Source organism: Peromyscus californicus, unplaced genomic scaffold (assembly GCF_007827085.1).
Source record: "Peromyscus californicus insignis strain IS unplaced genomic scaffold, ASM782708v3 Scaffold_8__1_contigs__length_139910024, whole genome shotgun sequence".
Taxonomy (NCBI): Eukaryota; Metazoa; Chordata; class Mammalia; order Rodentia; family Cricetidae; genus Peromyscus; species Peromyscus californicus.
Window position 1 is genome coordinate 131,287,901 of NW_026294606.1, and position 12,869 is coordinate 131,300,769.

General features: G+C 46.3%; 1 long non-coding RNA gene across 1 annotated transcript; it reads right to left on the minus strand.

Annotated features, from left to right (window-relative positions):
* Nucleotides 1–3,315: 3,315 nt before the first annotated feature.
* On the minus strand, nt 3,316–9,203 carry LOC128104488 (uncharacterized). Its single transcript, XR_008216026.1, has 3 exons — nt 8,995–9,203; nt 6,003–6,153; nt 3,316–3,476 (listed from the first exon to the last, which is right to left on the minus strand). It is a non-coding gene; the product is annotated as an uncharacterized LOC128104488 (long non-coding RNA).
* Nucleotides 9,204–12,869: the final 3,666 nt, after the last annotated feature.

Below are 12,869 nucleotides of genomic sequence, written 5' to 3' on the forward strand. Positions count from 1 at the left end.
AACATTCCACTGTAACACTAGTTACTTTTTGTGTGATGATTTGCACACATGTGTGCCTGAGTATGGAGGCCAGATGTCAACCTTGGCATCTTTCCTCAGGAGATGGCCACTTCATGATGCAGAGGTTTTCACTGAGATCTGAGGCTCCAAAATAAGTGGTGAAGAAACAGATTAACTGTGTGAGATAATGGGTTTCATTTGGACACTTTCATGCGTGCGCACATACACACACACACACACACACACACACACACACACACACACACACACACGATGGACTTCGGGCACATTCTCTCCTCTCGTTTCCTCGAATCTCTAATTGTCTCTCCAATTCCTTTTCTTTTCTCTGGTATCCTGTCTTCTATTTTCATGGACTCTCCCCACAGTCCATATATGAGAAAACATGTGATACTGGTCTAGAGTATTTCACTTAATATGAAGACTGCTGGCCCCATCAATTTTCCTATAAATGACATGATTTTGTTCTTCTTAATGATTGACTAGTACTCTGTTATATTTTTATATCACACTTTCTTTACCCACTCCTCCGCGGAAGGGCACATCAGCTCATCCCCACCTTGTCTGTTGTGAAGAGTGCCTCGGTAAGCACGCATGTGCAAGCATCTCCACGGCATACTGACTTGGGTCCTCTAGGCATGTCATTCCAATGGAAGTCTTGCTAAGCATCTGAGTTCAGTTGCATGAACATCGATTTTTGAGGAAGGACTCTCTCTTGGTAAGTCATTTTCAGAGATTTGGGGGCTGGAGAAAGGTTTGTACCTTAAAGGTCGTGAGGTGGGGACTTTCTCTGGACAGTGTTTCTCTTGAGTGCTTGCTTACACAATCTCATCAGAGTTACCAGGCACCATATTCACGACCACCTCTTGCTCTGTCCCAGAACAAAACTGAAGAATCTTCCTTATCCTACCAGCTCTGACCCAGAGGGCCAACCTGCAATACAACACTTGGGTATAATGTGAAACTTGAATCTGACAAGCTTCTACCTGGAGCAATGTAAGAGGGTTCAGGAAAAACACGTTTTGAGTGTTAATTGATCTGTCCACGTGGGAAGGGGATGCAGCCCTGAGCTCTGCATATTGCAGAGACACATGGGATGGAAATGTTCACGTGGGAAAAGGCTAGTGATATAGCTGGGGAAAATCTGGCCTACGTCACCGTCAAAGATTGGGACAAAGGCGTGTCACCACTGCAAACGTGAGTGGTACTGAACCAGCTCACAGAGCCAGTATGGGTTTCATTTAATTATCTTGTTACCACTTGTTGAAGGAGAGCAGGGTGCAGGCATGTACTGGTGCTGTCTTTGCTGTGTATGCATGTGAAATGCTCAAGCACAACTGTGCCTGATGAGGTCAGAGGTCATCTCCACTACAGCTCTCCACCTTATCTTTTGAGACCAGGTCTCTACCTGAATCCAGAGCTCACCCATTGGCTAGACTGCCTGGCCAGAGAGCTCTGTCAATCCATCTGTCTCTGTCTACCCCTGGCCGTATGGTTACAGGCACGTTACGTGCATGACAGGGATCTGAACTCAGGTCCTTGGGTTTGTGCAGAAAGCACTTCACCTACTGGACCATCCTCCTAGACCCGGGCATCTTCCTAATCCCCATGGTAACCATTCATGGGAGACTGTGCATCCTCAGTTTCCACACAAGGGACCTGAGGCTTACAACGGGGCTCTGCCCCCAGGCAAGGCAAGCACCTTGCTAAAGGTTAAGTGGGGCCGGATTTTAACCCCGTCTGTCTAAGCAGTCACTGCACTTTCCTCAGTATCAGTGGTCAGAAAATGACAGACCAGAGGACAGATATACTGTGCACTTCATGATCTGCACACAGGGAGTGAGCTTTACATTTTTATTTTTTATTTATTTATTTATTTTTTTTTTTTGGTTTTTCGAGACAGGGTTTCTCTGAGTAGCTTTGCGCCTTTCCTGGAACTCACTTGGTAGCCCAGGCTGGCCTCGAACTCACAGAGATCCGCCTGGCTCTGCCTCCCGAGTGCTGGGATTAAAGGCGTGCGCCACCACCGCCCGGCTGGGCTTTACATTTTTAAATCGTCAAAAAGTAAAAGAGAAGAAAACCATTTTGTGCCTTGTGGAAATTACATGAAATCCAAACTTCAGTGTCCATAATTATGGGTTTTAAAATTTTTGTTTCTTCTTTGTTGTTTTGTATTTTTGAGATAGTGTCATGTATCCCAGGCTAGCCTTGAACTGTCTATATAGCCAAGGATGACTCTGAACTCCTGATTTACCTGGACTTCCCGCCCTGAGTGCTGGAATTATAGGAGTGTATCACCACACCCAGTTCGTGTGGTACTGGGATTGAACCCAGGGCATCATGCATGGTAGGCAAGCACTATATCAACTGAGCTATATCCCTGGCCCCATAAATAATAAAGTTTTATTGGCACACAGCCCATCTGTACTGTCTGCAACTGCTTTCATTCTATGTGAGAGTTTAGTAATTGCTAAAGAGACCAAGCAGCCAGTAACCCTAATGTGTTTACTATTTGGTCCTCTAAAACAAAGCCTGCCAGCCTCTGCCCCATACTGCTTGGCCTCATAGCTAGTTGGTAGCAATGTCTGAAATTTTAATAGACTTTACTCTCACTGACTGCCACATTAACCAGTACTCTTGAACATCTCTTCAGTCTTCCCTATAAAGGTTCAGTTTGTAGCTGGGCAGATGGCCCAGTCAGTAAAGCATCTGCCTGGCAAGCATCCGGACCTGAGTTCAGATCCCCAGCACCCACATGAAACGGCATACACGGTGGTGCCCTGAGGGGCAGAAACAATTGCATCCCGAAGCCATCGGGCAGCCAGCCTAGTCAAATCAATGAGCTCTGGGTTCAGTGAGAGGTTCAGTTTCAAAATAAAAGAGGGTGTTCCATTGAGAAAAGACACCAGCCAAGGGTGGTGGCACACGCCTTTAGCTCCAGCACTCAGGAGGCAGAGGCAGGCAGATCTCTGAGTTCAAGGCCAGTCTGATCTAGAGGGAGTTTTGGCCTACATAGAGAAACCCTGTCTTGAAAAGGAGAGAGAGAGAGAGAGAGAGAGAGAGAGAGAGAGAGAGAGAGAGAGAGAGAGAGGAGGGAGGGAGGGAGGGAGGGAGGGAGGGAGGGAGGGAGGGAGGGAGAAAGGGAGAAAGGGAGAAAGGGAGAAAGGGAGAAAGGGAGAAAGGGAGAGAAGGAAGGAGGGCGGACACCCAACATCGCCCTCTGACCTCCACATGCACACACACATACACGTGTGTGCACACATAGACACTAACAAGCACACTCACCAGGCACACAATGAATTCCCCGATTTGTACCTAAAGACCTCCTTCCTACCTTAGTGCGCTGGCAACCAGGTCATGTGGTATTTCTTTTTTACTTCATTCCATTCCTTCACTTATGGAACAAAAGTCCAGAGAGCTGAGATATGACTGCTGGCTTCTTGACACTCTTGGGGTTTCTGCCATGATGAGAACAGGGGACAGGAAGTCAGGGCAGAAAAAGACCACTTAGGAGCAGTAAAGAGTCTAGGAATGAAGTTAGGGCAAAGTGAGCACCACCACACTGCACCACAAACGAAACAGCAGAGTGCTTGCCGGATTCTGTTTGACTGGCTCACTTCTGACGTCTCCCTCCAGTGCCTTCTGCCTCCTGCTCCAGTTCGACAGCCACTCTGCTGACCTGGCGTGCCAGCATCATTATGTAAAACGTTCTGGGAATCTAACAGCCAGTTCCCAGCATCCTGAGTCTAGCTCCCAAGCATTATTCATGATGTTAATGTCATCACTTGAGCCAATTGCATTCCCATAATGCCCTTCAAGCAGTGAAGAAAAGGAAGTCTAGAGAAACATCTATCCCACAGAACTCAACGGTTGACAGCCTGTTGCGGCTCCCAGCTAAGTAGCTTCAGTGCTTACTGACTCGGTGTTACCTCCTGGTTGGTCCTTTTGGAGTTTTCCAGTGGTGCCTTCCAGCTTGTGATGTGTTAGGACTTTTAACATCCACTACAGGAATTCATTTAACTGATGTCATATAGCTGGGGATAGAATCCAGTAGTTCAGTTGGTATAGTGCTTGCCTAACATGCATGATGCCCTGGATTCAATCCCAATACATGAACTGGGTGTGGTGGTACACACCTATAATTCCAGCACTCAGGGGGTGGATGCAGGTGAATCAGGAGTTCAGAGTCATCCTTGGCTGTACAAGTATTATGCATGCGTGCCTCGTGCATAGAGCCCTAGGTTCAATCCCCAGCACCAAAAAGCAGGCATGGTGGCACACACCTGTAATCCTAGAACTCAGGAGGTGGAGGCAGGAGGACTGAAAGAACAGGGTCATCTCTGACTACACAGCAAGTATGAGGCCAGCCTGGGCTATGTGAGATTCTGTAAAATGGAAGAAAGAAGAGAGGGAGGGAGGAAGGGATGGAGGAGAGAGGCAGAGGGAGGGAGGGAGGGAGGGAGGGAGGGAGCGAGTGGAGGAAGGATATTAACACAGCTGGCAGAATGTTCTATGAACAATGGGGTAGAGTTTTCTTAGCCAAAATCTTTTTTTTTTTTTTAGTTAGAAATTTCTTGTTTTCTCCTGGTCCTCAGTGGTTGGTTTTTCTTTTTCCAGTCGTCAGCCTCAGTCAAATGACCTTTCCTTCAGGAAACTGTTCCCCACAATCTAAGTGCATGACCCATCCCTGAACATGAATTGTTTCTCCAGATTCCCAACCCACTGAATATGGTGCAGTATCTGCCAAAGCCAGAGGAACCCCTAAAGCATACTACGCACAGGCCTGCTTTCAGGACGACTCCACGGGATGCACTTGCATTTTGACAAGTTTAGCTGGAAGGAAATGAATCAGAAGCAGGCTTGGTTTAAAACTGGATTGCCTGTGCGGCCGGTACTTTTTTTCCTAGATGATTCCATAAACAATAAATATGATTCTTGAGAGTGTCTACTCTGGAATTTGTTTTTAATCCTTTCATCAATCTGTGTGTGGTCCCAAAGGTCAGCTGAAGAAAATTTCCCTGGAACAGAGATGGGAAAGAGAACACTGGGAACTCAGGTATATTGCTCTAACTTTACATGTGACTGAGTTGTCAGAGCAGCTGGTCCTGGGGTCCCAAGATCAGTGTGGAACGTTCTTTCTGAGACTCTTGATAATATACTTGATAATAAGAGATGACTTAAATGAAATGGTGCAGGATCAAAGCTTCAAAACTGAAACGACTTGGACTTGAAACTGTAGAGTGCCTGACTAGCATGTAGAAGGTGGTGGGTTCAGACTCCACCACCGCATAAACAGAGCATGCTAACACATGAACAGAGCATGCTAACACATGAACAGAGCATACTAACACATGCCAGTCATCCCAGTGCTCAGACGACAGAGGCAAGAAAATCAGCAGTTTAACATCAGCCTTGGTTACCTGGGATGTTCAAGGCTAGCCTGGGCCACATGAGACCTTGTCTTTAAAAAAAAAATAGTATTTGCCACACACGTATGAAGACTTGAATTCAGGTCATCAGCATCCACACAAAAGCCAGACGTGGTGGTACCAGTCTTGCCAATTATTAAGCTCCAGGTTCAAGTTGGGAGACCCCGTATCAAAAAATGAAGTAGAGAGCAATTGAGGAAGACACCTGACCTTGACCTGAGTCCTTGGTACCACACTCACATTAACATATAAATATATTGGGGAGGGGCATCCCACAAAGAGGGGAGGGGAGGGGAGAGGAGGAGAGGGGAGAGAAGAGGAAAAACACCTTTAAAATTCAGGAAAAAGCTGAGTCAGACCTTGCCAAAAGCTTCCCTGAAGCCTGAAAGCATGTAGCAACATGAACTTTTCTTTTAAAAAAACGTACACAGCACTTTTATCCAAAGATCTCAAAGTGTTCTGCAAAAAGTAAAATTGCCTAACATCCCTCAGAGGGGCCAACCGCCCGGATCCTGCCAGAAGCTCCAAGTCAGCTCTAACCTCTGCACTACTGACCAGGATCTGAGGAACTGTCATGAGGGCCATGGTGACTGTCCTGTGCAATGAACGTTGTCTGGTAGCATTCCGGGCTTCTCCCCACTCACTGCACATTTTGGTTTGTGATACACAAAAATGTCTCCAAACACAGCCAAAGATCCTCAGAGACCTGGAAGGGACAAAGGGGGGTCCCAGTTGAGAGTCACTGTTCTCTGTTAACACCAGGACATACAAAGTCATGAATAGTTCTATATAGCACCACCCAGCCAAGCTGCAGTCTCCAGATCGCCAAAAGAAAGTGATGACTCCTGTCTCCCAGTGTGACCCCCACCGCTCCTGCCTGAGTGGGAACTCCTCTCTGTGGCCATCCCTGAGTCCTCATCCATTCCTGAGAGCACAGCCATGAGGACTCGTCAGTCTAAATTCTGTCTCATGTTGCACTGGACGGTCAGGTGAGCCGTGTCCATCTGATAACTGCTGTCCCCTCGGGGTGACTATGTGCATCCAGCCTAGCCGCGCTCTGACGGCCTGAAGTGGAGCAGAGTCACACTGCCACTGTTCAGAGTGAGCCCTCTTCAGCTCTTGTGCGGCTGATTTGCATGGGAGGATGCAGCAGGATGGGGGATCTAGGGTGGGGGTGACCTAACAGAGCAGAGGGAGGATTTTCAATTTTGTCTCTCCAGTCTGTCAACCACTGTATTTGTTTGTCTGTCTGTTTATTTAGTTGCAGCACATCTTTGGAAATACGTGCAACATGCTCCTTGTGTGAACTGACTGATTCAAGCAGAGCATTCCATTTGCATAGAAATTTTTATTGGCTATGCCCATGCTTGCCTCTCAATAGACTGTAAAATGCCTGTTCCTCCCTCTCTTTACTCACACCAGCATGTGAACTTGATGATCCCCCAGTGACTCACTGGACACAGGCAGAGATTAGCTTGAGCAATGAACTACCTGCAGCATTATGGGAATAGAGACAGGTGTAAACCCCCCCTCTCCCCGCCCTACACCTCGGCAGAAGAACTAATGTATCTGCATTCTGAGACACTGGGCAATCAGGAACTTAGAGGGAAGCAGGTGGTTTGACAGTCACAATTTTTGGTCCCATGATACTTCAAAGAATTGGGTTTTCATCTATACTGCCCCCAGGGTGTGTGTGTGTGGGGGGGTGAAATATAGCAGAAGGTTCTCTAAACTTAGGACCAAAAATTATGGCTCAGACAGTAACATGCTTGCCAAATAAGCATGAGAACCTGAGCTTGGATCCCTAGAGCCTACAGAAAAACCAGGGGAGGTGTCATGCGACTGTGACCTCAGCACTGAGCAGGTGGAGACAGGAGGGTCCCTGGCACACACCAGCCAGCTAGCTTTCCAAATAAGTGCGTCCAGGTTCAGTGCACGAAGCTGTCTCTAAAAAGAATGGTGGAGAGTGATGGCCAAAGACACATGTCAGCCTCTAGCCTTCAACATCCATGCATCTCCCCCCCCCCCCCCTCACACACACACACACACACAAGTTGGGGCTGAAGCCTGGCTGTTCCGTGTTCTGCTTGTCTCTCTTTGAATGTGTTACAGCAAGTGGCAGCATGTGGTGATGTGATTGGTCTAAAGTGCACGGCCAGCATCTGACAGCTTATTAACCTTGATCCGAGCACTGAATATCAAACCATCAGCAGCTGCTGCACCCCCACAGCCTCTGTTTTATGCTAAGGGGGGACATGAATAAACAAGCTAACAAGGTTCCTACTGAAATATGGCAATTAGTAGGAATAACCAAATACAATGGTTTTGATATGGCATATTAAAATAAAAAAAGAATACATACTACTTATAATCAACAGGATTCTTGAGAAAGTTAGAGTTAATTTGGAATTCAAGACAGAAAGTGGGTACGAGCGTGTCTGTTGGACCCTACCCTTTCTCTTTGTGCCTGCTAAGTTTCCATAGCCAAACAGAATGAGAGCTTGACGATCAGTCTCAGAATCTGGGGGAAGATGGTGTTGCTGGAAGAAGTGAAAAGAAAGATCGGACATGGCTAGCCCAGGGTATGAAAGAAGAGAGAGAATTCGTTAACTTCACAAGAAATGAAGGTAGCCGGGTGTGGTGGTGCACACCATCAATCCAGCACTCGGGAGGCAGAGGCAGGTAGATCTCTGTGAGTTTGAGGCCAGTCTGGTTTATACAGTGAGACCCTGTCTCTAAGAAGGAAAAGAAATGGGATGTTTTCCTTTGAACAGGTGATAGCCCAAAGTATCAGGTGGAAATAATCTGTTTTCCTACTTTATAGATTGAAAAGGTTGCTTTTCCAGAATAGAACATTGGAGACACAGAGAGAGGTATCCAAGGTCAGCTAAGACGTGCTTGACGACATCTTACTTGTGGGGATGAGGACAGTCTACAACACTGTGCCACTACCGTGGTACAGATGAGGACAGTGAAGCACAGTGGTGTCTCTGCTGTCCCCAGACTGTCTCCAGTGCTCATGAGTCATGATTCTTGAGTATGGGAAGATGTCCCTTCTGGTCCCAGGTTGGTCATCCCATAAGCATGCTCTACATTTTTTTTTGCACATGTGTCTGTCACCAGTGGAACATAAACTAGCCTTGAAGTTTGGAATACCCTCTGTGTCACCACCATTTCTCAACGACCCAAGAAAGGCTTGTACTCTCCTTGACAAAATCATGCCGCCCACCAGTATTCCCCCAACACACAGGTGTCCTTCCCAGGATATAAGCAAAAAATTAAGAAGAAAAATTGATAAGTCAAAAGGAACAATTATAGACTCAAAACTAAAGAGAAATCCCTAGTTTTTTCTGGATTACCTCTTGCTCTCTTTCATGAAGGCAGATAATTGAGGCTAACCTGAATCTCGAGCCTTACAACATCTCTGAAAGCTGGTATTAGTCTATTTTTATAGATGATGAAAATTTTAAGTCTCAGAGGTTAAGCAGCTTGCCTCAGGCTGTACAGCTAGTTGCTGCCAGGACTTGGGCTCCTCGACCTCACTTACCCTGTGTATCAGCAACTGGAGATGATGGGAATGCACCTTCCCTTTCAAAGTGTGAAGTAATCCATGAGACATTCGGGCTCAGTCACCCAGTCTACGTTTCATCAGCTACCTCTGGTGAAGGCCGCACCTTGCTCTTCCTTGTATATAGCAGCTTCCCGGCCCCTGTCAATGTATGGGTTCATTGCCCAAAGAATAATATTGATGTCTGTTCAAACCTGTTGGCATTGCAAAGGCAAAATTAAAACAGGAAAACAAGATATGAGATTCATTTCATGGCCAACACAAAAGATCTTCCAGTTCAAATCCAAGATCGACTCCATCCATTACCAATAACAAAAGTTACAAGGCTAGGGAGAGCACTCAGTCAGTCCACTTGGGGCTTTCCTTGCAAGCACAAAGACCTGAGTCCCATCTGTAGAACCTAAGTGCAATAAAAGGGAAGGGAGGGTGAGAGGGGAGCCAGGAAAGGTCCTTGCCACCAAGCCTGATGACCTGAGTTCAATCTCTAGGATCCACACCACGAAGGAGAGACCTACTCCCACAAAATGTCTTCTCACTTCTACAGCAATGCATTGAATGTATGCTCATACACTTGTATTGTGTCCACTTACAGCACACACACAAACACACACACACACACACACACACACACACACACACACACACACTTCGGTTTTGTTTTGTTTAAAGAAAAAGGGCAGGTGTGATGGTGCACACATGGAATCGCAGCCCCAAAGAGGCCAATTCCTAGCGCTTGTAGCAAGCCAATCCACCTGAACAGCAAGTCCCAGACCAGTCAGAGAACCTCTCAAGAAAACAATGTAGATGTCTTCCAAGAATGACAGTCAGGGTGATCCTCAGGTCTCCACACATGTACAGATATGTGAGCCCACATGCGTGTACACACATACAACAATGATAAAGATTTCCAGCAAGCCCTGACTTCATTAGTTTTCCTATTTAGCCCCGTATCACGTTGAGAAAGCTACCACTCAAGCTGCCTGTTCAAGGTTACTGACCTGGTAAATCCTAGAACCTGGATTCCAACCTCAGGCATCGCACCAGCTGGCCTTCAGTCCTCCTCTGCCTGAGTGTCTATCATAGAGGTCAGCTGTCATACACGTCTCTTTATAAATAATAGATGTCGACTGGGAAGATACAGACTGAGAAATCTGCATAGAAATCTTCACTGTACCTAGTGCTCAGAAGTGTCACTTCACCTGTTAGTCAGCATCCCCACTGTGACAAATGACTTGGGATGAGCACCTTAGGGGGGCGGTTCCTGTGGGCTCACAGTTCAGAGGGTTCAGGTCACGGTCAGCTCCACTGAATCACCTCAAAGGAAAATGGGACCGCATTCCCAGACAAGCATGTCTACCAGGGCAAGAGCAGCTGGCGGAGCCTCCTTTCCCAGAGCCCTGCCCGACTCCTCCTGGGAGGAGAACTGAAGCTCCAGGGACACTCTCAACAAACAGGCATCTTCAGGCTCACCCCTCAGTCCCATGGAAAGAAAAACAAGTTTATTTCCTTCCTGCAGATGTTCCAAGTAAGGGAAACTGTCTTTCAGAAACTCCTCTCTCCACACACACTCTGGTTCCTTTGGTGGTCCGTTTATTTTGTTTATTTGTTTTGAAATAGGGCTTTATGTACCCCAGGTTGGCTTTGAACTTACCTTATGACTAAGGATGGCCTTGAAGCTCTGATCCTCCCTTCTCTCTTGTTGAGGATGGAGTTCCAGGGGTACACCATCCCGTGCAGTTGACATCACACAGGGGGTAAATCAGAGCTTTATGTAAGCTTGGCAGACGATCGACTGAGCCACATCTTACCCTGTACTCTCTATTTTGATGACCTAATTTTTGACCTAATTTCAATGGAGAAGTAAGGTCAGACTTAGATGTGCCCTTCATGAAGTTTGCTATCCTTTGTAAAAATACTTAGCAGAAAAATAAAGAATTTACTAAAAAAATTGGGTGGAGAATCTTCATCTTCCCAGAGAATCATGCACAGGAGTAATTAACACACTGACATGAGTCGCTCTTGTCTCTTTTCCTTGAGACCCGTGGCTTTGAAAGTGCAAATTAGGGCAGCTGAAGTTAATTCTATAACGCATTTGATGTTTGCTAGAACAACCTTTTTCACCTCAAGTGACATCTAACTAAGGAACATATAACAACCATGGCTACTGGACTGGCAATACATAAAGTTTTAGGGGTTGGGACACAGAATGTTTTTACCTTGGAGCCTTTAGGGGAAATGTCCGCAAAGTGATGACTTCTTGTTCCAAGATACCTTGATTAATGAACAGAAACTGCCTGAGCATGTCTGGCAGGACCCGGGCAGGCTTCTTTGGAAAGACGAAAGAAATTTGCCAAGCCCAGAGAATCCAGGCCTTCTCCACTCACAGCTGGTCCAGTTCCGGGGAAATGCCTGGGGCTTGGGACAGCTCTGGGAAGGCTGTGTTCCAGTTGGCAGCAGACCAAAGGCTATTTCTTCTTGTGAAGCTATGAGGTCCCCTGAGAGATGCAGTCAGCTCCAGAGTCCTGGGGTTTTAGTTGTAGCTGAGTAGAGAATCCCATTATGAACGGCCCTCTGATGCCAGCTCTGCAGCGTGAGCCCATTATTCCAGAGTTCAAAGTTGGAACAAAGACTTGTATAAAAGAAACAGAATATTGACCAAAATATACTTAGCTTGTTGAAACCACATTATTGTAAGGACCAGGACAACGACTGCTCGGTAGTGTCTTCTAGACAGGACAATACTGTTGAACTCATGAACTCTAAACAATATGGCTGCCTGTACAAGACCATACCAGTCAACATGCTGACATGAATGAGGAGAAAGTTCACAAGGCCCCACACCTATGTGAGTAGCTACAGGCAGTTAATGGCTGCTGAAAGAGAGAGGATCTGTTTTCCTTAGGGACCTTTAGTGGTTATCCCTAAACATAAAAATACATAGAAGCACTAATTGAACTCAATAGACTGTGAAGTGTGTGTGTGTGTGTGTGTGTGTGTGTGTGTGTGTGTGTGTGTGTGTAAACAATAATTATAGAAGAAGTCATGAGTTTGAAGGGAAGTGATGGGGACATGGGAGGAGTTGGAAGGGAGGAAGGAGAGATGATGGAAATGATGCAAATACAGTGTGCTCCTGAACGAAATAATAAATTTCAAAACAAAACACAGAAAACTACATTATTGGGTTTATTGGGGGGGGGCGTTGTTTTGGCGACTAGATCTTATGTAGCCCAAACTGGCCTCTAATTCTGTGTGTATAGACCAGCAGTTCTCAACCTATGGGTCACGACCCCTTTAGGAGGTCAAACAACCTTTTCATCAGGGTTGCATTTCAGATATCCTGCATATCAGATATTTACATTATGATTTATAATAGTAGCAAAATTGCACTTATGAAGTAACAAAAATAATTTTGTGGTTGGGGTTCACTACAACATGAGGAGCTGTATTAGTGGGTCGAAGCATTAGGAAGGTTGAGAACCACTGGTGTAGAGGATAATACCTGTATTATAATTCTCTAGCTTCCACCTTGCAAGTTCTGGTTTCACAGTGTACCCCATCACGCCCAGTGTATGCAGTGCTGGGATCAGACCCCAGGCTTTGTGCATACTAGCAAGCACTCTACCAACTGTGACTTATCCCTGGTCCCCTATTATTATGTTTTGTTCTCTCATTATCCCTGAGAGACTGGGATTACTGCTTCCTCTATGTGTGTGGGGAGTGTATCTCAGGGAAGCCAAGCCCTGGACCCAGAATCCCAGAGCACCAGCAGAGGGCCAGAGCCTGTTTCACTCCAAAGTAAGCCTCTTCACCAGGTCTCTCGACCTACAGAAAGGCAGTAAATTCAAATCAGCTCG